This window comes from Ostrinia furnacalis, unplaced genomic scaffold, assembly GCF_004193835.3.
Source record: "Ostrinia furnacalis isolate ACB-3 unplaced genomic scaffold, ASM419383v2 OfSCF2419, whole genome shotgun sequence".
Lineage (NCBI taxonomy): Eukaryota > Metazoa > Arthropoda > Insecta > Lepidoptera > Crambidae > Ostrinia > Ostrinia furnacalis.
This window is the reverse complement of record NW_021132658.1, coordinates 780,056-805,230: the sequence shown is the minus strand read 5'-3', so window position 1 is coordinate 805,230 and position 25,175 is coordinate 780,056. Positions and strand designations below refer to the sequence as shown.

Sequence of the window (25,175 nt, the reverse complement as noted above, 5' to 3'; positions counted from 1 at the left end):
AATATTATAACCCAAATAATTTGTTTGGTCAAATTGACACTTCACATACTTACCCACCGTTACCCACAAATCAAAGCATAAGGCACATAATCATGGTTTTCACAAGAATTTTATGTATAACAAAGAGATTGCAAAAAATAGTATTGTTGCAAAAAGTAGGTATTGCAGAAAATAGTAGGTTAGGTTAGGTTAGAACAGTGACCCTTAATGCGCGAAGGCGAGCGAAGCGTTTTTATTTATTTAGAACAAATTTTATATTAACTACCCACTAAACAAAATAATAACCACAAGCTAATTTATATTCCATTCTATGCACCAATCAAATTATTTTGTAAATAGTTTATCGTGGAACATTTTTGCCAAATGAAACATTTGGCAAAACATACTTTGCCAAACAATAATTTGCTAAACAATAATTTGCCAAAAACGACATTTGCGAATTAAAAGTTTGCAATAAGTTGTTTTGCCAAATGAGAATTTGCCAAATGAAAATTTGCGAAACGTTGTTTGCGATGTGATAATTTGGGAAACGTTTTTTGGCCAAACATTAGTAATCCTGTTTTTTAATAATCCCATGGTAACTGCTAAAGTTTATTTTTAGATAGATACGTCTTACAATGGATTGTCAACGATGCCTCTTGTCTTTCTTAACTTAGTTGTTTCTTTTTTTTATTTGAAAAAATCCTTCTTCTTTTGTCGCAAGTTTCCTTTTACCCAAATTATGACTTATTTAAAAAAAGTACTTAAGGGTTGTGCTTTTTTGAAATTATACCCACACAATAACCAGCAAAATCTACAGTAGCCAATATCTACTCGCAACTTATACCTCAATAGGCTTTTGATTAGGCCCCAAGACAATAGCTTAGACCCTAATTTGATTGAGTTTAAATGTCCCAATGCTTAACTACTTTGCCAATTAAACAAACGTTTGTCTTTGTTTCTTAAGCACTTCATTGCTTAACAATAAATCTGGGGTATTCATTATCTGTAGATTTTTATCGCAAAAAAGCGGAATAATAAAAAATGTGTATAAAAAGAAAACTTTTAAACACATCATCAGACGACTTAAAATAAAACTACTTATTAAATGCAACACTCGTTGGTTTGGTTGCAGCTTTACTTATAATACGAGTATGGCCAAGAATCTTATGTTTGTTTAATTAAAACAATAGAAAGAAAGAAAGAAAGAAAAGTATTTATTCGATGCAAGTACAAAATAGGTACACTCTGAATATTTTATTGACCTCGAAGTGCTTCCAATCAATTTAAATGTTCATTTATAATATTGCGGCCAAATTTTCGAATAACTTTGGTATATTGACGAACATTTTGCCAACAAAAAGCCAATTCAGCCGTCACGTCGGTAAAACTTTGATTTATTAATTTCTTTTATAAGAACACCAATGAAGTAAAATGGAAAATGACAAAGTTTGGAAACAATACTGTTAGGTTTCATTCGTCAACATTGGAACAAAGCGGAGTTTTCAAGTCTGTAACATGGTTAGAGGTTGTGGCCAACAGACTTTTGGTGTCCCCGTGGTCTGGGTGGGTAGTAGCACTTTGAAATTGTTGTGGGTTGACTTTGGCAGAGTAGGCTAGTACTCCCTGTTGCTTATTCGGAACCTAGGTAGGTACATAAAGAATACCGACACCCAGGGAACCTTTAAATCTCAATTACAATGACTTCATGAAAGAGAGAATTCAAGAGACGGCTAGGGTTACTAGATAAATTAGGGGGCGTCCATAAATTACGTGAGACAATTTTGGCTATTTTTCAACCCCCCCGCCCCCCTTGGTGAGATTTGGTGAGATTTTGCCTGACCCCCTCCCCCACCCCCCTAATCTCACGTGATATTTAATAAAATGCCTATTTTGCCATGTCTATGCTTCGAGTCTATTAGATTTATATGAAAAAATCAGTAACCCAGTGTCGTGCCACGCGCAGTGCAGGGNGATTTGGTGAGATTTTGCCTGACCCCCTCCCCCACCCCCCTAATCTCACGTGATATTTAATAAAATGCCTATTTTGCCATGTCTATGCTTCGAGTCTATTAGATTTATATGAAAAAATCAGTAACCCAGTGTCGTGCCACGCGCAGTGCAGGGTTCCGTAGCTTCCAGTCGTTTAGTAAGACAAGCAATTGCTTACGGAACCCTACAATGCGCGTGGCACGATACGCACTTGGCCAATTTTTTACGCAATAGCGATGCCGGTGACGTTTTTTTTTAAATTTCGAATTTTCTTAATTTCGACATTTATTCTGCATCTTTAGTGTTCACAAATGCTGATGGAGGCATTTTTAGTTTAATTTGATTAGACGGTTTAGAATAAATTGTCATTATCATCATAAAAAAAAAATCATTTTTTTTACTTCAATAACCCAGTTTTCTGGCAATTTTACTCTATTTCTTGTAGGAAATATTACGTGATATTTTCCGAAACCCCCCCTCTCCCCCACGTGAGATTTAGTGAGGTTTTCGTTGACCCCCTCCCCCCCCTAAAAGTCTCACGTAATTTATGGACGCCCCCTTACGAACACAGTCTTCCCCAACCCGTCTGGAGTGAAGGCCAAATCCTTCATTTGCCTTTGGCAAATTAGAAAGGATCGTGCTGATAATGATGATTAATGTAAAGACTAATCTGTATTGAAGCAGGCTTGCACGATCAAATACATAACTAAGGGAGATTAAACTCTACTCAAGAAAGGAAAGTAGGTACCTAGATAAGCGCAAAACTGCGGTAGGTTTTTACTCAAAAATAACCGCACCACAATTTGCGGTGGTCAACCGCCAATCGTTTAAAAAGTTGACGTCATGGCTATCAATATTATTGTCGCAAACAATTTCGGAAGTGAACAAAATTCTACCGAGCCAGCCCCTGTCGAGTACATTAGGATAATCGATCGCTTACGATATTCGAGTCCTATCGATTGTACTACAGAATTGGAGACGGCAGAAAGTTTGCTCACATAAATAGGTGGGCATTTGATAACGATTAGGTACGTGAAACGACTCTAATATCACCGTTTGCGAAGTCACTGCTGTATTGATCGATAGTAAGAAGTTGTTGGTGTGTGTAGTGTACATACCTACTTGAAAAGTGATGCGTACTTATTTTTCTGCAGACTAATTCGGAATTTCGGAGGGCATCGATGACTCTATAATTAAAAAAAAATCTATAATGAAGAATGCTGAAAAAATCAAAGTGAATTGATTTTTTCAGCATGCTTCATTATAGCGATCACCATTATGAATTGGAACTACTGTCCCCATCTACGTTGGGCCTATACTACATCTCCGGAGATATAACGATTACGAGAGATTAGTGCCATTTGGACAAACGAAAGTCTGTAAGCGTTTTTCGGATCCGTTTCGAAGCTTTGTACAGAATCACAAATCCTGCAAAAGTAAAGATATCGTGTCCTTTAATCTAAAGTGAAACAAGCTCACTAGGCCGCACTGTTTACCTAAAATAGATCAATTACGAACCTTATGTATTTATAGACCGTGGTAGGAGTAAACCGAACTTGAAACTACCTCTATTTACATTTGACTGAGCTTTACAAGTTTGAGTTTTGATGTTAGACTAACTGACCGTAAAGGAGACCAAATTGTAATCGTCAGTGTTTTGTGAAATACAAGCAAAGGCATCTCGGAGTCTATTAATTATGCAAAGTAGTCAGTGTGCGCCCTTTATGCTTGTGAACATATACGTACGCGTTTACGTTTCTCGTAACATGAGTAAGTAAAGTTCAAGTTCCAAGGAAGGTCGCATGATAAACGTGAGTTGTGTCGACTTGTTTATTATTTGCAATAGATACTATCGCACGTCTTAGACATATTGACCTTAATTCATAGGAACTGCTTCGATTAACGAATTAGGTTAAGGAAAAGTTTTTGCTTCAAGACAGCAATTATTATACTTCTCAACGTAGAGGGAAGACAAAGAAAGCTATAATTAACCGAAAGCTGAATAAGCGACTTGGAATAGCATGAATCTTTATGAAAATGGATTCGGTTGGAGTCATTAAAATTTCCGCGATCGAAATTAAGTAGTAAATACCTACTATAATTATTATTTTATAAAATCATCTCTGCATGAAAGTGACTTAGCACTAGGTGGTTTTTGACTTCATGAATAATCCATTGTTAAGATTACCAACTTTTATTCCTTTATTCCAAGAAGAAGTGTATTAAAACTTGCAATTTGTTTCTTTAAATTGCTAAGGAGCAAACCGTAGTATTTTCAATGTTGAAAGTTTCGATTCTGTTTTAATTGATAGGCAATTAAAACGCCGCCCATACCTACCATCAAAAGCCATCGCGGTCGAATAACGTTAGCCTGCAAATCCAGTACCTCTAGTACGAAAAACTTTCGAGTTCGTTTCGTTTGCGTATTCAGTGTCATCGAAAAATTTTGTATGAAAAATTAAACAGCGCCCCCTATATTATAGCCGCCCTAGGGGGCGCTGTTTAATTTTTCATACAAATTTTTTCGATGACACTTTGAATACGCAACGAAACGAACTCGAAAGTTTTTCCTACTAGAGGTACAGTAATAAGCTAAGGAATCGCGCCAATTCCTATTGCGGTGTCTTATGCCGACGGGGGCACGCTCCGACCGCTGGAGTAGAACGCTGATTGCAACGCGGCGCCCCCGCCACTCGACCGCAGACTGAAACCTGAGCCCCGACCAGACCTACCTACGGGCCATATTGTGTAACTAACTCTACATCTGTCACATTCACCGTCCATTAAAATAAGTTTAAAAGCTATATCCAATAGCGAATATTATGCACGCTGCTTTAACTTTTGGTTCAAACTTTGAATCTATTAGGGTTAAGATTTTGGTGGATTAAGGACAGGCCTCCCACAAGGGCTACCGTTCATTGTGGAAACCCGTGGGGGAGGCCTTTGTCCAGCAGTGGACGTCATTTGGATGAAACGAACGAACGAAGATTTTGGTGAAATGACCCTCACGCCCATTACTTTTCACAAACATTAGGCTATGAGGTTACAGAATATAACAGTTCTAGATATAAAAGCACGTTAAATTTACATATTACACTTTTCACTCTAGGGCGTCGAAAGTAAATGTCTCAAACGCTGTTACTTAAATATCAATTTGTGTGTCTGAAGAATCAAGTGAATGATTGAGCTGGGTAACAAGAAGTAAAATATCAAGAAATGTAGGGACTTGAGAGGATATATTAGTGACAGTTATCATATTTCGTTCAATATGATTTGCGACTGATGTCTAAATTGGACGAGAGGGTGTCGCTTGCCTTGCACGTCTGTATATCATACAAGTATTTTTAAACTTGTGGTTATTGACCTCCTATTTTTCTTTTACCATGTTGACGGAAACATACCTTATTAGGTTACAATATCAGGCACAATATCCTTTTTTGATGGTCTGAAATGATTACAATATCAGGTTTATTCAAACTTTCTCCGAACTTGGCACATATTTTATCTTTATTCACTTCATATCTTGTAGCATAAAACTTCCTTAAACATTTTCTTAGAAAATAATTTAGATAATAACATTTTTGCTTAAATGCTTAAGACGCCTAACTTTGCCTTGATATCAAACGGCAAAATCTAAAGCTGGAATTTATGCAGATATTCCGCCGAAATTTTACAATACTGTGCATTATTCTAGTCAAAACGGAAAGGGTTGTTGGTAATAATTTACAACGATAACAACGTCGCTGCGTGTGTTTTGTGAGCAGTATAACGTTATAGAGGTAATGAAATGGCAGGAGATTAACCTAAAGTTGTTTAATTACGTATTCACGAGCGCTTCGTCTTGTCGCGCCGTCGCGTGGCCTGTCTCGCCCAAATTACCTAAATTACCCCGACGACGTTGTTCCAAATTTTGATAAAATTAGGTATGTTATTACTTTTCGCTGTAAGTAATAGATAAAATCAGAAATTGATTTATTAGACTTATGGAACAACCTGGATTTACTCAAAGTTGTACCAAGGCACATACATAGGTACACATACTAGTAGGTAGATTTGAAAAAAAAAAACAAATTTCATTTTATCATTTCGCGTGAAAATCCTCCTCCGTTAATTTATTAATTAATACTAAACGGACGCGCGGATCCCGTTTTACCCCCTTAGGAGTGGAGTTTCGTAAAATCCGTTCTTAGTGAGCACCTACGTTCTAAAAGGAACCCCCATGCAAATGCAATACTGAGATTTCGTGAGTCAGTCAGTGACCTTTCGCTTTTATAAATAAAGGTAGATTAATTGTTGACAACCTTACATTATAAGTTGAGACGGTATTCTTATTAAAATTTCAAGTTTACCTTTCGTTCCACAAGAAAAAGGCATAAAGATCATAAACAACGCTGCCTAGTCTTGTACGCGAAGTTTAATTAACTTAAAAAAAGAAAACAAGACCGTGTTAAAATGGCGCTGCTCTAATTTGCATAAATCCTGGATTGTCAAATGATATTTTTGTATTTTAGCCGGTTACGTCTATAATGCCTATAAAGTTGTTACGTATTTCTTTTACAGAATGGACTGTACTTATATGACGATATCGGAGCTCATGGAAAACAGGAGAATTGAATATTGAAGGTAACATGTTTGTTTAGTCTCTTTCTATGGCTTTGTTTTTTTACTTTCTTAGTTTTAAGTCTTTTAACTAGAGTTGTATGTACCTAGTTGGTCGTAAACAAAATCTAAAGCAGGCCGGCTTGCAAATGGTTTCAGATGCATAAAGCTCCGACCAATAAATTCGCTCTGAAATAATTTCTAAATACCTAAGCTTAATAATATTAAACCTTCACAATACAAATGTTATCGACTGAAACCAGGAATTCGTGTAGTGTATCCTGTGTGAGACTAATTCGGCCTAATAATTAATTTAAATGGCGCCACACGGATGAGAGAATCGAGCAGGAACGTGCTTACAAGATTAAGATAAAAGCAAATGTTTGGGAATCCTGCTAATTGGTTCGCAGGAACGCAAACAAAATTATTTGCCAACACACCTTTATACCACGAACGTTTAATTGTAACAGCAAATTTGAACTCTATAAATAAATCTTTCGTACTCTAATTTAATTTAAGACAATTAGCATTTCTGTTCTTCAGGGGAGAACTTTATTACTTACTAGATACCGAAGTTAATTTTAAAGATAGACAATACTAAAAGAAAAGAAAATAACTTCCTAATCGAACCTCTTAATTATGAACTTGTGATTGCACAATTGCCTGTCTTTCGTTTTCATTTATTAATTTATTGGATCTTGCGTTAAGTAGGTAATATATTTTTGCTTCAAATAAGTACAACGTTTTATCAATAAAATTGCTTTTTACTAAGTACCTCGTACAAGTTCCTAAGGTCAAGTTTAAATGCTGTTAGATTATATCAAACAGCCCCACGGCCTCTGACTAGGCTTAACGACTAAATAATACCAAATATCACGGCTTAAAGTGCCTTGCGCTGTGCTTGCGATTAATATCACTAAAATTATTAGCATGGTCACCCATCCACACACGACCATAGCGTAGGTGTCCTAACTTTAATGATCGCTACGAAAGCGCTATTGCTACTGAAGCTGCTACAGATACCTATTTGTAGTAGAAAGACGCATTATGCCATCTATCAAACCCAGCACATTCTATGACATTATTCCCTGGTAATCCGACCAAAAGTTTCCTGGAGTTGCTATCTCTACCGACATTATTTTACTTCCGACTCAATGGAGGCACCGTGTATGGCGTAGTGACAGAAATGGGCATATTAAAGTTTGCATAACGTCCCAGATTATGTCTATTTTATGCGAGCTTTGAGTTGCGAGCGTGGCATTATAGGTATTTATCTTTGGTTGCAAGCGACCTATTTGGCTTCGGCATAGTTGGAAAATCCTATAGATCTGACTTCAGTATTTACCGTAAGGAACAAAAGATAACTTACGATAGACGACGAAAAAATGTAGGTACGTTTCTAATTATTCAACGATTGATATTGGTTTAAAAGTATTAGCATAGGGTTTAAAGAAAATTGCATAAAAAATAGGTAAGTCTTTGAATATTACTGCAACACTTTTAAGACTGTTAATTTTTCATTAAATCAAAAGTTTCTCCCCAATCAAAAGTGCGAAAGTTGTTTTAGTAACTAACCGTATTCATCCCAACAAATCTGGTCAGCGTGGCGAGTGTACAGTGTACACGTAGCACAAATCCTCCGTTTGCCTCTGGTAAATTGGAGAGACGTGCTCAACTTGGGAATTGTGTTCCTGCAGTGAAAACTAAATGTCATGACGATGACGAAGTAAGAGACAAAAAGCATGCTCTTACTAGTGTGGAAACTTCTACATCTCTTTCTCTTTTCCCTTTTGCTAATGTAACGCATTGTCTAGTTAATCCTTAATCCATGGATAACACATACATAATTCACAAATTCGGGCGTGTTAAACAGGTTATCCTCAAATACAGCGTCAAACGATTGACGAATTGATAGCTCGTAGAGTGCTTTTGAGCTATGTTACCAAATCCATTAGCTGCTCAATTTAAACGAAAATCGACAATTTGTACACGCAGTATAACCAAATTCGTGTTGATTAAGCATTTTGTAGCATGATTAATGAAATGAGAGATAAATGAACCATTTTAAGCAAAATAAGTTTTGGAAGTTGATAGTTCTAAAAAATCTTTTTCCGTGAAGATTTCGAGACAACATCTAAATAAAAGATTCTCTCATTTTAATTGACCACATAAATTGTGCCCTTATTCTATAAGTATGTGTCTGTTTTGAGTGATGTACAATAAAGTATTATTCTCTTCTATTATCTCTCGTGTCTATTTTGTGAGAATGATCGCGTGTAATGCAAACGTGCGACACGTCTACCAATTTGTCCCCCAAACCTTTCTTTACATTTTATAGCCACTCAGCATAAAACAGTGGGGGTGGGAAAATTAACTGCGAATGGCTGGGTGTCTCGTAGCTGTTAAGGCGATTAGAGTCCTCAATCCGCGTCAAATGGGCATTTTGTAAAGCCTACTCCTCTTTTACTGCTGGACAGAAATAGTTGAAAAAAATATATGTTATACAACAGTTCAAGGACTACATTTGTGACGTTTGAATTTTCGCTACGTCTCTTTGTTTTGGATTAAAAAAATAAATACGGGACCTTGATTTTTTACTTAAATTCCCTACTCCTCCAAAACGGCTATGTTAATTTAAAAGATTTTTGCACGAATAGATTAGGAATTCTTTAATCTTTAAATGACACGTTGCGTTTTTCAATCGAACATTACTTTCATTCATAAATTTTACTTTTGATAAATTCCGAACGTTTTGCTGTTGAGGGGGCCTTCGCGGGGTGCGGGCGGCAGACGGCCGCTGGCCTTCAGACGGGGAGGTTGTGTCACTCGCTGCAAACTGACATTAGCGATCAAAATGAATTTTTTCTTTGGCTGAATTGCACCACCTGACGTGACCTAACTTTGACCGTAGCTTTGGCGATAACCGGTGTTTTTTTGTATGGAGTTTGACAGATTTTTGACTTTTGTCAAATTTATAATAAGATGGTGCAACCTAGTCTTTGTTTGACAATAGTTTTTGTGTCAAAGTTGTTCATAGAGCACGTTCAGTCAGACGATACGATTGAATTAAGCCATGCTCGGACGCTATTATCTACCTAAATAGAATCTATTAGTGTAAAAAAATCGACTCCAAAAAAACGGCACTAGATAAGTAAAAGTTGAAAATATATTCCGTTACTAGCTTTCCGCCCGCGGCTTCGCCCGCGTGGATTTTTGTCTGTCACAGAAAAACTTTATCGCGCGCGTCCCTGTTTCAAAAACCGGGATAAAAACTATCCTATGTTCTTTCCCGGGACTCAAACTATCTCTATGCCAAATTTCATCAAAATCGATTGCGAGGTTTAAGCGGGAAAGCGTAACAGACAGACAGACAGAGTTACTTTCGCATTTATAATATTAGTTGGGATAGTTGGGATTTATTTACTAGGCCTTTGCAATCAGTATCCAAATTAGGAGCGAGTCAGAATCAGTAACTTAATCGATTTACGTGAAGAAAACAATTTATATTTTTCATACAGGCTCGGCGCAAATGGGCCATTTAGAATTAGATTTTCCATATATTTCTCCGCGAAAATACCACAGTTAAAAAAAAAGATAAAGTGGTATTGATAAATTGTTCTATAGAGCTTATTAAAAAATGTGGATAATGATTACAAATGCCCGTATATCATGATTGATATTTTCGGAGTCGGTGACAGCCTACCTTTTGGTGATTCGTTTTGGAGTTGGTTTAAATTTTTGGTAAAAATTAATTTATTTCATGCCTTTAGTAGACTATAGGTACTCAATAGACCTTGTTGTTGCCACTGAAGATGCATAGGTACACAGTACATTGATACCATATTTTTCATGTTAAGTGCAAATAAACTTCCCTAAATTACCTAACCATGAAACTTATAGGCTATAATAGTTAATTAAAAAGTTTCGTCGATAAAAACTAAAATCCTCTTATAAGATGATGAATTTTGGGAGCATGTCATGAAACTAAAATTATTAGCATACAAAAACTTGTTTTAACAAAAGGTTTTTTCTTTTAATTTATTTTTTTATTTATGATGCGGAATTTGCTGCGGCGTAGTAGCAAAGATTTTTCGTTATGTAGCTCGTAATAATTTCGAAGAGTAGGGATGTTTCCTGGGACAAGAGTTTGAATTAGTCCGTCGGTCAACTTACCAAAAAAATAGGTTCTTAAAATGTATTTTTCACTTTTTAAACTTATGAAAATTGAAAGAGATAAGGCGCGCCAAAGTTCAGAAGAGGCCCATGACGTTAAGGCGTGCTTAAAATTGTTGCGATTTGTGACGTCACGCGGAATTTCATCGCATTAAATAAATAAATACAAATCAAACGAGCCTAAACTCGATGGAATCGTTTAATCCCGGAGTTGCTATGGGGCCACTGGCATTCCAGCTCTATAATCAGATCGATTCCATGTCATCACAATATTGCATTGTTATCCGAACTACATGTATATCCAAAATTTTAACTCAATCAGTTGTTAAAAAAACGAGATTAAGCACATTTTTATAAGTGTATTCTTCATAAGTGACACAAAGAGAATGACAATAGACAAAAGAAGAAACATTTGCTTTTTTAAACCATAGACAATACTACTATGTGTTCCAATACCTACAGTTGTCGTCAGGAAGTTGGTCTAACAAATTCACCCGAAGTTACCTACATATTACATGTTCAATTCGAGAACGGCTGAACCGACAAAAACATTAGAAAATTTACGAAAAAATTAAAAAAAAAATACCGTACAAAATGTTCATGGATTGTGTTATTTTATTAAATACCTTTACGCCTGAGTTAAATGACACCGACATCAAGGTTCATCAATTCAAGTTTAAAATAATAGGCAGTAATGTCATGAAAAAAGAGCTTCTATTCTGTATCTACCTATGCCCGTGTAATTTTGATCGGTGTCAAATCGAAGTTTTCGTGCGGGGTGCGCGGGTGTTACGCGCGGCGTGAAGGTCAAACGCCCAAGGTCATTGAGGACTCTAATCGCCTTAATAAGGAAGACAAATTGTTTCTGTGTGTGACTCGGCGCGGCTATTTTTCCATTTCACGCTGTTGTCATTACCTTTTTCGACGTCAGCCTTAAGCAGGAGTCTGTTAATGCGCTTAATTTTTAATTCCCGACTTTGCAAGTTTAATTGAAAAAGATCGTGTCTGTTATAAATAACGTACGAAATATTTTCATTATTAAAAAGAACAAAAAGTTACGAACCATTTCGTTAGTGTTGAGTTAGACAAAAAACATACAACAAATCTTTTCATGCTTTTGAAAGTTACAAATGTATGCAGCATGTAATGGTGGGCAATGAACAGTCAACCACACATCAGACTATGTTTGTTATATGTATATTTTTTGCAAAATAGCCCCTATTGCAACTACATTATATGCCACAGTGTTCACCTTAATGTGCCGTGGCCCGTACAACCGCAGACCGCGCTAACCGTAATGACAATTAAGTTTGCATTATTGAATACTACAGCACTCTCGTGGCCAACGTGGTGTTTAATTGTAATTATTCATCAACAATTAAAATAGTTAATTTATTATTATGATTGTCAGTAAATGACAAATTTTTAATTAAAATTATATCAGAAGCAGTCATATTAAAATTCGCTGAATTACACTCTGACCAGCTAAAATAATTGATTTAAAAATCGGGCACATCTTGTAGAACCAAATAGCTTTTGCGTTGTCATTATTGGTAATGGCTACATTAAACTTTTCTTATCTTGTAAAACATAATTAAAACTTGCAGTAGGCTCTTTCATCATTGCCCACAAGGGACAACTCCGAATCACGTCGCATCTGGAGATCTCGGGAATCTAATCTAAAGATATCCTGTAAACCTTTTGTTAGAGTACGCTTGATTCCTGCGACAGCAGGACGTAGGAAGGCTGCGATAACGTATCTACTTGACAAATGTGCGGATTTGGAGTTTCTTTACAGAACAATTTACTGGTTACAAAAAAAATATTATTTAACTTATGCTACGATGCTACGAGTAAGTACCTATAATGATTTTTTTTTATTGAAATATAAAGGCTCGACAACATATTCTATTTAGGTGTCTACTCACTCAACTAATTATTGCATAATAGGAACTGATATTTACCGATACATTCGTAAATGGGTATGAAGTGAAAGCCCTAGAAAATGACGTCTCTACTGAAAATACACATTTCTTCTGTATTCTCTCCTTGGCTTAACAATCTATCTGCCGCTTTACCTTGTTAGTTTTATTAATCAATATCTACCTACTGAATTTCAGCTTGCAACTTTAGTGAAGTCGAAAATGTTTAATCGGTTGGAAGAACAAAGCGATTAGGTAATGCGATTTGGCATCCAAAATCAAACTACATTTGAATAACAAAGGACCATAAAATATGACTGAGCTGAACGATTTCATACTTCATAATTCACGCTCTGAAACAAAATCTGCTTCGATATTAATGGAAAATTTCATGATACATAAGAGCGAAGTGATATATTTGACTAAGCGCATGAAAATAATTGCATATTGTTTAGTTTGAGTGTCATTATCTCTGGCTTCAATAATGAATAATGAGGGGAAAGTGTATTGATCGCAATGACTTTAGACCTTTTACACACTGTGATTAGTCACGACTAATTTGAAGTTTCAGTAGCAATTTAGTCGACATGCAGCGGCACACAGTAATTAATTGCGCAACGTTATTATTGCAATTAACTGTTTAGTGATTCAAAGTATGTAACTAAAAAGAATATTTACTTATTAGGGTCGTTAAAATTTATTGTGTTTAGAAATGTTGTGTCTTGCAAATATTTTATGGTGTTCCATTGCTAATGTTACGATTGTGGTAACGATGTAGCTTACGCCCGTATTCACGAACATTACTATGAGGTCTCACAGTGCGGGTGGACGCACAGGGTGACACACAAAACAATCACAGAGCTCTATTCAGCGCTGTGTGTTCAAATTGCTGTTTCACTTAAGCAAGCATCGTTTGTGAATACGGGCGTTACTCTGTGTGTGAATAACGTAAACCTAAGCATTATTAATTTCCGTATTACGAGTCGCAGTGGATGAGCGCCGAAGTTCTTGTACTTATTCCCTGATTAGTATTCCGTTGTCGGCGCCGCCGTGCATCCGAAAGTCGCTCCTTTTCACTCGAACCGATGAAGCGATAGAATGCCTTGATAAGATCCCGCCAGGATTCGGTAATATCGGAATATAGACCAGTTGGCACGTTTCACACAAAGTTTTCATCCTTTTATGGAAAAGGAGCCTGTCTCTTCATCCATTATCTCTAGCTTTAGTGATTGGCGTGAACGCCTTTTAATTAAAATATAATGAGCTGAATTCGCATTTTTTTTTCATAAATACATATATCCAAATACATAAATCCCAGGGGTCCGCTTTACCTAAATAATATGGTGAAATTTGAAGATACCTCATTAATCAAATGAAATCCTTAGTATTGATATTGATACAATCCTAATTAATGTGTCTAACCCTCGACTACTCCAGCGTATACTAATTAATATCCATATTTTCATTAAGCTACCAAACTACATCACCTGACGACCATAACGCCTAGATTGAGAGCTAGGTAATTCGAATGGTCTTAATCAAGATGAATACGCGCAGGACCATCGCTTCAGATTTTACGAAACAATGTTAATCGAATTTTCGATTTTATTTTCGAGGCTGGAACTGGTCTTTTTTTTCTATAGAAATAGTTAGTTGAAAGATCACATTATACAGCGGGGGTAGCTAAACATGTATCTACTGACGGTCGTTTAGTCTACTTGTCACATGAAACTATTCCAGTTTGATAGGCTATAATGACTCAAATTGATTGATGAAATTTCATCGATCAATTAATTACAAGCCAACTAATTAGTTAGCTTGTAAAGAGTGGTTTAGAGCGACAGTCTTTCACGAGGTGAAGGTGGAGTCGTGAAAAGCCTCAGTTCTATTTTCTAAGTATAAAATCGCCCTGTCGCTATAAATGTACTCGTAGTTCCGTGATTGGCCCGATGGTTTATGACCTTATGAAAAATAATGGTAATGTACTTTGTAGTAACTAACACAATATGTAGGTAATGAGTTAGCGCGGGAAGTGAATAAAGCTCTAACAAGATATATTTTTCAAATGCAATAGAGATTAGATTGCGTAGAAATCTATATCTGCAGCCATGCAATTACGATTCGGGTATCGTGAAAATGTCATCATATTAAAAAGATCACAGGAAAATATTTAGGTGAGGTGCAGCGTGATTTTTCATAGGTATTGTCAAAGCCGCCCCTTTCTTGTGATGGAGTGGAAGACAGACTATTCATAGTGATAAGATAAGTTAATTTCCTTATCGTATTCGATCATAGGTAATTGAACTCGGAAATATCATCACGGTTGACCAGCACAAGCTGTCAAATACACATTAGAAATCCATAAATGAATGGATGTTTAATCGTTTGTTCAATTATGTATTGGTCATTGGAAATTAATCTCGTTATTTGTGTCCAATAGGAACAAATATTAGTGCTTAATGCGAACGTAGCAGACTGGAACGAGTCGGCATCGAAATTCTAGCCATAAATCAAGTCCAAGTTGAATTAATCCAATAATGCTGGCAACAGGGACTGGCGGTAATAAAGATAATACTATACTCCGGTTAGGTAACACTTTTTTGTATGTTGTTTGCCGTTATTAGCTGAGAAACAAATCAGCGCGATTATTTTTGAAAGGTGTGGTAGGTTCCCTAAAAAAAATTAGAATACGAGATACAAAGATATGCCTTAATTCAGAATCTCTACTTTCGTGTAACCAAAATAACAATAAATGAATCTAACTTCGTAGTAGCAATTGGCTGTATTGAAGTACTTACCTAGTAATTGTACCGTAACGTGAGCTGCCAAGAAGTATCAGCTTACAGGTTTCCAACAAATAAGACTACAATCAGAAACGAACTTTATAAATAAATGGACACCTCACAGAAATTTGCTTTTGCAAAAAGAAAATTATTATAGGTAGGAACTAAAAGTTAAATTGCAGTCCATAGCCAAATAATATCACATTTGATATCCAAATACGTGCGGAAATATTGAGTTACCAATATTTTTCTTTGATGTCACATTCACTCTTTAATCTTGTTTTCACAACACGAACGCTTTCCGTCGACGCGGAAACCTTACCGCTCACACAGAATACATTACGCAAAAATGTATTGCACAGGTATTCTACGTCATTCATAACACATAATGATGCATGAGAAGGGTTTAGCGTATTCCGGCGAGCTTCCACGTCCACAAAGAGTTGTGGATTCAGAATTTCTTCGAGGGGAAATTGCCTGTTTTCCATGGCCCGCCCACCACTTTCTGGCCGAATGACCATGTATAAACAAAGGCTTCTGAATGATATAATTAAAGCAATTAAATCTACGGATGATTTACCTATCCGTGCCATGGCGGCGGCGCTATTTATTGTTTCAATTAGGTTAAAATATTATAAGTACCTACGTCTTATGTAAGTAAGTAGCTTAATTCGGTTGAAATTATCAAGTTGGATTACTAGAAAATCAATTGAAAATGTTCAATGTGAAAGTTTGTATGGATGTTTATTACTTTTTCACGCAAAAACCTATTGTACGAATTTTGATGAAACATTACAGGATTAACATTATAGGTTACAATTTATAACGATCTGTGACAAACTGAATTTCACGCGGGCAAAAAATTTTTATTTTTCCACAACGAGGAATCTGTTGGCCTGCATCTCACCTGATGGTAATTAGTTGAAACATAAAGTTACGACAATGTATTTTCCTCAAATCTTATAATAGTTTATTTTCAATCGTGTCTTTGTGAAATCACGCTAAATACAAACGATAAGATTAACCGTTACCTTAGTACTTATAGACCAGTTAATAGCGAACCAAAGAGCAGCGGTGTGGGACCTAAACTAAATTTGCACTAAATTTGAATCCGTCAAGCGGTTTCGTGGTTTAGTACCAGGTCAACCGGCTTAAGGACAACATCGAACGCTACGGATTGCGGATGACGGCTGCCTTCGACTCATATTGAATAGGAAATCTATTAAGATATATGGATTGTGAGTTTCTCAAGTTCTTTTTAGGCTCCACTTGAATAAAAGATTGATTCGGTCTGCAAAGCCTTAATTGGGTTTTAAAACTTGTTGGCACTATACATATATCTACGTTTAACGTTGAGATGTTTGCTCGAGGTTTTTTTACCAGATTGCTCTATAATAAGTATATCGTTTAGTAAGTTAATAGTCATGGTAGCTAAGGTGATAATAGCTCTACATATTTAGGCTGAGTTGCACCATCTTACTTTAACTTTGACAAACGTCAAAAATCTGTCAAACTTCATACAAAATACACCGGTTATCGCTATAGTTACGGTCAAAGTTAGGTGGTGCAACTCAGCTTAAGTATTATTATGCATTGATCTGTAAATGTAATTGTTTCAACAATATGTCAAGTAGGTAGTGAAAACGGCTTTCTTATTAGGTACCTACTTAGCATTATAACCGCCAATACCCCATTAACCGTAATACATGTGCGATGTGCGTAATTCGATAAGCAACTAAGTTATTATAATGGATGCTTCAGAAAACAGATAATTGGATCCTCTCATCAAGATGATTGGGAATAATCAGATTATCGATAGGTGTCGTTAATACCGCGCCCACATCAAAAGGGAACTAACGCGAGTTCACGGCCACTGAAAATGGCTGAAACGGCTATTTTTATTGCACTTTGAATAAAATATGGCTACTGTAAGTTCTCCTAGGCATTCGAAACGATTTTGCAGTTCGAGCTGAAAGCTTTCGGGGTTTTGGAGTTGGATGGGCGCTGGGCGGAGCGTAGACTTCATCAGTCGACATCTCTCGAGCTTGGGTCTGATATTCAATGTGCCTCTTACCATTCGGTGATCGCTTCCTGTTTTGACCGAGTTGATCACAGAGACATCATTGAATATATGCTTCTTCGTCGACAAGATGAAGTCGATCTCATTTTTTGTAGCGCCATTGGGATGCAGCCATGTCCACTTTCGCTGTTTTGGCTTCCTGAAGAAGGAGTTCATCATAAAGAGGCCCTCCTATAGACCCATCTCACTTCTGAGCCATGTCTACAAGCTGTTTTCGAGAGTCATTACGAATCGTCTCGCTCGCAGGCTCGACGACTTCCAGCCTCCCGAACAAGCCGGTTTCCGAAAAGGCTTTGGTACCATAGACCACATACATACGCTGCGGCAGATTATACAGAAGACCGAGGAGTATAATCAGCCACTTTGCCTGGCGTTTGTGGATTATGAGAAAGCCTTCGATTCGGTCGAGACCTGGGCAGTGCTACAGTCTCTCCAAAGGTGCCAAATTGACTATCGTTATATCGAAGTGTTAAAAAGTTTATACAAAAACGCCACAATGTCAGTCCGCCTCCAGGATCGGGACTCGAAACCTATCCAGTTGCAGCGAGGGGTAAGACAGGGAGACGTCATATCTCCAAAACTGTTTACCACCGCCCTGGAAGATGTCTTCAAGCTCTTGGACTGGAGCGGATTTGGCATAAATATTAACGGTGAGTACATCACCCACCTTCGATTCGCGGACGATATCGTAGTCATGGCTGAAACCTTGGAAGATCTAGGCACAATGCTCGATGGCCTCAGTAGAGCCTCTCAACAAGTGGGTCTCAAAATGAACATGGACAAGACAAAAATCATGTCTAATAACCGTGTCGCACCCACTCCTTTGAAGGTTGGAGACTCTACACTCGAAGCTGTTGACAATTATGTATACCTGGGACAAACAGTCCAGTTAGGTAGGGCCAACTTCGAGAAAGAGGTCAATCGTCGAATCCAACTCGGCTGGGCAGCGTTCGGGAAGCTACGCAATATACTCACGTCCGAAATACCGCAGTGTCTCAAGACAAAAGTCTTCGAGCAGTGTGTGCTGCCAGTGTTGATTTATGGATCCGAAACGTGGACGCTTACTATGGGCCTCATAAGAAGGCTCAAGGTCACCCAAAGGGCGATGGAGCGGGCCATGCTTGGAGTTTCCCTGCGTGATCGAATCAGAAATGAGGAGATCCGCAGGAGAACCAAAGTGACCGACATAGCTCGCAGAATTGCTAAAACCAAGTGGCAGTGGGCGGGGCACATAGCTCGTAGAGACGATGGCCGTTGGGGCAGAAAAGTTCTCGAGTGGCGACCACGGGCTGGAAGACGTAGCGTGGGCAGGCCTCCTACTAGGTGGACCGACGATCTCGTAAAGGTCGCGGGAAGAGCCTGGATGCGGGCAGCGCAGGACCGTGCATTGTGGAAAGCCTTGGAGGAGGCCTTTGTCCAGCAGTGGACGTCATTTGGCTGAAACGAACGAACTGTAAGTTGTTTCGATTAAACGTGTCGAAATTTTTGGTAATGGAAGTTAATTGAAAGTAATCATGTAATAATAGGGGAATTTAAAATGCTTTCGGAGTTCCGGGCCTCAATATACTTTTACTAAAGTCTGAAATAAACCATTATTCTTATAAAAAAAACACTTTTGTAATCTTAATATAAGCAATTAAGTAAGTAAATAAGAGTTTTGTTTATTCTTTAGATATTATTTAGATTATAGATAAGTAAGTATATCGGACATTCTAAGTCAGAATTTACGATTTATTGATGATTACGATTCAAAAATTATTCACCGAAATAAAGCAATTAGATAAACAATAACATAGTATTCTTAAAGTATGAACATAGATTTAATGGCGGACATATTTTTTTTCCACAAAGAAGGACTATGCCAATTACAAACCACTTATTTTCATCAATAAAACACCGTTTGTTTGTGAAACAAACACTGCCAAATTGCCTCTATGTGTCGCATGACCCTAGTTTAATTGCTCAATGAAAAGTTTCATTAACAATAAAACAACAAAACCGTTCGCAAACATAAAATAAATCGTTATTCCATCTCCAATCAAACCTATTAATTTGCTCGAATTGATGTCACTGTCAATCGGTTATTGGAGTTTCAGCGGAATCAGATGTTTCTACTTTAGCAATTGCAAAATACCAGTGAATAGCGAATATAACGTGATTGGAAACGTTTATCGGTGATACGAGCCGAGGCGAGAACAATCCGCGAGGTGCAAAATAGTTCTATGTTTTCAAATCTATTGACAGTCGTCATGAAAAATAGCGTAACTTTGGTCAACGTGAATAACTTTTACGGCTTTGTATGGCGTGTTGCGAATTGATGCGAAATGTAAATTATTGTGTAGAAACAAAACTTAGGTACCTACGTGACTTATTTAATAATAATATTATTGTATAATGTAGGTAATACTGTCTGAATAAAGGCTATTATTATTACGTAACTTCTACTACTAAATAAGAACATGCGACCTTGTCCCAGACACTGTATTCGATATACTGTAACTATCTATGTAATTAGTGGAGGCAAAGGTAGCGCCTTATGTTAAAACATTTGTGATTTCTTTTTATACACCGTGAAAATGTAGTGCTGGTTTTCCTGCAGTAAAATGATTCTATCTTAGTAGTACAATAGATTAAGGAAGTTTTTGTTTTGTTCAAATAAAAATAGCCCGTGCGGAGCGTGTGCGATTCAGTTTATGCTGTACTTGTATTAATAGTATTACCTAGTGCAGGAGCTTCTTTTACTTTCTTTCGAGCTTTCGAGTTGATGATTATTTTTTTGATTAGTTGAGAACATTTTTTGTTTTAAAAAATGACTCGCAAGATTCGTTATTACCTACTATTAAACGTAAATCGTTCTGCCGCGGCCGCGGGAAAACAACCACTAATATTTCACGGTGCATGTACTTATGTATTTTTTATTACTTACTGCAGGCCAAATATGTGACGCATAATATATAAAATAAAATATGAATTTCCACGGAAACTACTGTCGGCTGTTCCAAAATGTAGCAGATAAGATAATGTTATGGGAATATTATCAGAATAAACAAATACATTTAACGAAGCACTAAACTAAACACATGCAAATGATAACGATGAAAGTTAAAGAGCCGCAGCAATGTTATTTGCAGCTGGTATGATGTCACGAGCACGACACAAAGTATACAGAGAGTCGTAGAGAAAATTTGCGCACGCGGTTTTAACCTATTTAATTCAAAATTTAAAAAATATAGACTAACTTGCAGCCGCCCGCGACTTCGTACGCGTGGATCCCGTTTTACCCCCTTTGGTTGAATTTTGTAAAATCACATCTTAGTGAGCACCTAGGTACGTTCCAAAAGGTACCCCCATACAAAATTTGAGATCCCTATAGCACTAGTAGTTTCTGAGATTTTGTGATGAGTCAGTTGGTCAGTAAGTCAAACCTTTCGCTTTTATAAATATAGATTGAATTCGTTATTATTACAAATTGTCAAACGCTCTGAAGAAGCCTTTACATGTCTAATTAAACGTTTGCCCTACCAGCGCTTCGAGATAAACATTTGGCAAGTGCTGAGAAGCGCCGCAACAAAGTCAGTCACCACTGTTAATAGATATTCAAGGTTTACTAAAACTTGCAAGTTGAACTTGGATAAATAATGAATGAGTTCATTTGATTATTAGTTCTTGTTAATCTTTTTTATTTTATTTTTTACTTGTCTTTTTTCCGCTACGCCAAACCTGCCAAAGTGCAGTGCTCAGTGCTTAGTTGTGCATTCAAATTATTATGAAATGTTAGCTAGTAAATCTTTCCGAATTAACTGGTTTTCTACTTAAAGCCTAGCTAAGCATAAAAAACTACCCCATACTGAAAAATAAATTTCAATCAAAATAAACTTGAATTGCAATTGAAAAATATTTATTTAGTAGAAAAAGCAACAAAAGGACAATGTAAAGACATTAATATTTATCTGTACATTTTCATGACTTGAACATTGACAAAAGATGTATTTTCGTTACCATCATAATAGAATATTATGGGGCGTTTGATTTTAATACAAATCTTTATAAAATTATGAATACAAAAAAATTTCTTCATGAAGCCTACAAAATTATAACACAATAAAGACAAAATTAAATATTTACACTTCCTGATTCGAATATTGAGGAAAACTCTTGATAATCAGAATCAGCAGCAAACAAGCAACTGATTTGGGCAAATTGTATTTTGTTCTCATTTACAAATGATTGTTTTTTAAAGGAAGCTATATAAAACCGTTATCTAGCAACGATGTGGCTTAATGGCTATGAATTTAAAGTTATAACGTAATTAAGTAAATACCCAATAAAGTAGGTATGCATCAATAAATGATTGAAATCTTGCAAAGTATTAAAATATCAAAATAAACAATACATGTAAACAATAACAACTGTTTTTTCTTCCTAGTTGCAAAAACAACAAAAGAAAATTGCATTTGGGTAAAATATTTTCCAAACAATTTTCTCCCGAACCGCTAGAAACTACGGAGTTTTCGCAAAACTTTTGCAACAATTCCAAGAATTTCGTCCCGTGTTTTGTTTTTCTTTCACGCACACTGTGCAATAAATAAGGGATACATTTTCGTAGACACTAGAGTAAAATTGCAAAAACATATTTGTTTATATTTATGTTTTATTTGTATTCTAACTTATTATAAGAGAATTTGTTTAATTTCTCACTGTGCTTATTGATTAAATATTGAAACCATATTAATTCTTAGAAAGTAAACCAAACATTGAAAAGCTTTCGAAGTTTAAGATTCGTGGAAATTCGATTATTCCCAGTATCGTAAAATCCTTTTCATTACACGCTACACGTGCAAAGCTACTCAGAAATGTATATTTCTGCCAATTAAATACAAATAAACGGTTATTAGGCACTTTTTAAAAAGTCATGGTTTTCTAAACAAATCAAAGTGAAATCGATCGTAAAAAGCACCAGCTACTTAAAAATACATAATGTGGTGTGCGTACCTAAGTTACGATGACTCCGTGCATCGCCCAGTGGGCAAGTCTGGCGGCACTACTACAGTACTACAATCCGTGGGTGGCAGACGGGCCGTTTACCCCGCCGGCGATTATCGCCGTGTCACTGTCAAACGTAAACTACAGTCACAGAAAGCCCGCGTCACGTCAGCGGCGTCAGTACGGGTGATGTTTCACTGAGCCCGAGTCAGGAATGTTCGTCGCCGGCGCGTAGTGATTTGTTTACTGGCGCGGTCCAGGGCGGGCGCGGTCGTGGCGCCTCCACTGGCGCTCGGCGCGCAACAGATAGTACCTACAGTGAGACGAGCGGCCGGGCCCGGCGCGCGCCGCCGCCCGCCCCGCGCCGCGATGACGTCACGCGAAACCTCCGAACCTCCGAAATCCTCAGCGAACCCTGCTGCAGCTCCTGGCTCCGGGCACAATTTTGACACTCAATAATGTGCAAACTTCCAGATATCCCCGCTCCATTATTCACGAACCAGATCCTCCTAGATTCAAATAAATCAAAGGATATTATTCTTTTCGTCGTTCCAGTTTTTACCTTGGATTTTTAATAAATGTATTGTTTTAGCGAGCGCAGGTGGAGAGTCTCTAAACTTTCATGTAATTAACTAAGTTTTGTGGTGCTAAGGAAAATTCAAAGTCATATTTTTTATTCTATATAATGATTTATTGCTATTCTTTCACTTTTTCTTCGCAGACAGATATCTTATTACGCATTCAGGGACAGACAGGTATCAAAACATTCAATCAAAGTCATATCATTTATGAGATTTATTTATTAATGTTTCTTGGATATCTAACTTCTGTCTGTCTCTGTCATGTCTGCCTGTTTTTGTAATCGTAAGCTCTATATATATGTAGACCCCAATTTGAATAAAAACAAATCATTTGTCCAAAATCAACTGTTCATTTTCTGTCATACTTATGAAGTTCAAGAAAATAAACCTCGCAGTTTACAAAGTAAACATACTTCATAGAACTGCGTAGGCACACTCTGTAGGCATTATCCAACAACAACGGAATCAGACCCTCTGGGACATAATAATGTTAATGGTTTGAAATAGGTACTTAATATCTATACTTAAGAAAATTCCAGGTAAAGAAATATTTAGGTCAGCGAAATACTACCAAAGTATTCAAAAGGCCAAGTAAAAGGACACGGGCCGTTTTAATGTGTATTTCTGAGTAAAAATGTTAAACCTCGAGTAAATCCGTTTGAGCCCACGGTGATCGGGGTCTAAAAATACACGTATAGCAAATGACTGAGACAAACAATGACAAGTAAGTATTAACAAAGAGCGTGTGCTTGTGACGGGCGCAGCTACCGGGCCGAGCAATAAGCCCCTTTGTCAGACGTTTAATCCACTTAAGAGTCAGCTACCTACTGTTCAAAGATGTTGACCGCCGGTGCCTATTGTTGCCGAAAAATATTGCTTCCGAGTAGTGATGTGCCTTCTACGGTTTCGGCGAATTCGGCCAAAGACTTTTTTAACCCCGATTACTAAAGTAATAACCACAGAATTAGTAATAGCACCTACCTACTGCACGTATAACGACATTGTGGCAGACTTGACCTAATTCAAAATATAGTTAAGAAATAAATATCGTCCAAAAAGTTTAGGTTTTGCTCACAGTGACTGAATGATGCACGATAAGCTTTATTCTGTCCATTCGGGCGAAACCACGGGCAGAAAAGCTTACAGTTGTAAATTAAATTTTTGATTGAAAACTCTTCAAATCGGCTTAATTCATAAATATATTTATACAAATCGTATCAAAATAATTTCCAGCCAAATGGCTGTATTTTTATTCTAGCCGCGCCACTCACGGCGCCGCTAGCCAAATAACGCGTTGGAATGACATTTGCATTATGCATCGATGGAATGGAATAGTCTATTACTGCTAGCAGACGTGGCTCTTGGAAATGGCGATAAGTTGTTTTTTCATTTAGGTGCAGATTACCTATTATTTAATTTTATTTTTTGTTGCCAAACCATGTACAAATCGCCATCACGAGACTCTACATTTTTGAAAAAGTTGCATCTGTTACAACCACTGTATACGGTACATAAAATTTCACAGGGTAAAGTAGGACCACCCTCACTCTACCACTCACTCTACGCGTACTGGTACTTATTCTGTGTCCAAATGCTATAAGTTTCTGGTAAATTAGGGAGGGCCTAACTTCTGCAGTGGTGACTAACTGACCTGGTGGTGATGGTGGCCAATACCTGCAATTCCTTGGTTAACATAAACTGTTAATGTAAACCACTAATTGCGTTACTGACGGTTCGGACGAATAACCGAAACAAAATAAACATCAACTACCTACGTTTGTTGCGTTTACTTTCTACCTACAGCGCGGCCTATTTTGCCTATATTTAAATATAAAAGCTCATCAGCAGATAAGTAAAACTTTCCTATATTATTTTGTCATCAGTCGTCGTTGCAAAATAATACCCAGGTACAATCATGCCGGCAATTGCGTATCGGAAGAGTGGTTACTGAGCACAAATTGATTGTTTTTATCTTACTTATCACCTTGTAATATCACACATTTTTATTATAGAACGGTAGTGTAGCTTATAAAGATATTGATATTTGCAATACTTACTTTCCCAGCTGCGCATCAACTTTCCA

The 25,175-nt window shown here is 37.0% G+C and overlaps 1 protein-coding gene across 1 annotated transcript in view; it reads right to left on the bottom strand.

The window, feature by feature from the left end:
* The window catches only part of Ser-4 (serotonin receptor 4), a 69,012-nt gene extending 46,184 nt beyond the window's left edge, over nucleotides 1-22,828 (bottom strand). The window contains exon 1 of the mRNA XM_028308433.1: nucleotides 22,521-22,828. The gene's annotated coding sequence lies outside the window, so the exon portion shown is untranslated. The remainder of the gene's footprint in view (nucleotides 1-22,520) is intronic.
* Between the last annotated feature and the right edge of the window lie 2,347 nt (nucleotides 22,829-25,175).